Raw genomic sequence first — 1,463 nt, 5'->3', positions numbered from 1 at the left:
CACATGAGAGGGGGGAGGGTCAGAGGGAGAAGCAGACTCCCCGCCGAGCAGGGAGCCCGACGCGGGACTCGATCCCGGGACTCCAGGATCATGACCTGAGCCGAAGGCAGTCGCTTGACCGACTGAGCCACCCAGGCGCCCTTTCCTCCTCACCTTTTCTTTTCCTTCTGATGCCATGGGGTCCTTCATCCTGTGCCTCTCCCCACCTTTCACTGGGGGTGCTGCAGCCATAAATCTGGAGAGATCACTACCAAGCCTCGTTGGTCACTCACATATGCACACAACAACAAAATTATAGCCACGACAGGTCCAACCTTCTGGTTAACATCTGTGGGACTGGCCCAGATGTTAACTGGCGCAATTCTCAGGCCCAGAAAAGGAAGCTTTTGCATTTAATTGGTCTAAAGAAACCCATTCCGCAACCCAAAGCCACACGTCAGTTATCCTTTCACTGAAAGACTAAGCTCTCATAATCTAGAAACATCACCAAATGCATTCCCACTGTGTGCTTCAGGTACCAGGTGTTATAGCTGCTTTCAGGGCGAGACATAGGGTAGCCTGTGATTACTCCATCTTACCCAAAACTGAAACTCACGTCACTTACTGTTCAACAAATTATCACTCTGCCTTTGTGAGTATATGGTACTCCGGTTCTAGAAATGGGGGGGGCGAAGCATGATCACTGTCCACCCTGAAGATTTTGAGACACAGGGAAAGTATTATAATAATGAAATTTTTTCATCGGTGTCATAGGAGAACCATCCCCTCCCCGATGGTGTCAGCAAATATTTATTTACAAACATTTACTTACGATTTATTTACAGGTATTATGGATAACATGTTGAGGTGTTGCTTAGAGAAGGGAGAGATGGTTGATGATCAGGATGATCGGGGGATGCTTCCTGGAGTAGACAGTTGAAAGTTGAAAGTATTAAGGGGAGGTAAGAGGGATGAAAAAGTGCCCAAGGAGGGGAGAGCTTTCAAACACAGTTATTAAAGAGAAGAGGTCATATGCATGGTGGGGATATGAGATTTTATTGGCCATTTCTTGGATAGTTTATGCTACAGTAACAAATAAGCCCTAATACCTTGGTGGGTTACCACCACAAAGGGCTGGTCCTCACCCACAGTTCTATCTACCACCAACCAGCTGCAGCTCTGCTCCACACTTTCATCCTGGGACAGAAGCTGTCTTGTGGCAGAGGAAGAAGACAGAGTAGAACTATGCCATGACCTTCCAAGTTCCTGCTCGCATAGCTTCCACTCACTTCACTGGTCAAAGCCAGTCAGATGGCCAAGCCTCCTGCCAATGGGGCTGAAGGGATGATCCTCCTGTAGGAAACAGCCTGTATTTTGCAATAATGCAGTCAGTGACACGCGAAGAGTTTGTTGTTGTTGGTGTTGTTGTTTTTTAGGGACTTAGCAAAAGTATCAGACAACCAGTAAAATTATTTAGCAGAGCA

The sequence above is a fragment of the Leptonychotes weddellii genome, chromosome 16, assembly GCF_054177405.1.
Source record: "Leptonychotes weddellii isolate Sample4059 chromosome 16, ASM5417740v2, whole genome shotgun sequence".
In the NCBI taxonomy this organism is placed as follows: Eukaryota; Metazoa; Chordata; class Mammalia; order Carnivora; family Phocidae; genus Leptonychotes; species Leptonychotes weddellii.
Note: the sequence above shows the minus strand (reverse complement) of the source record.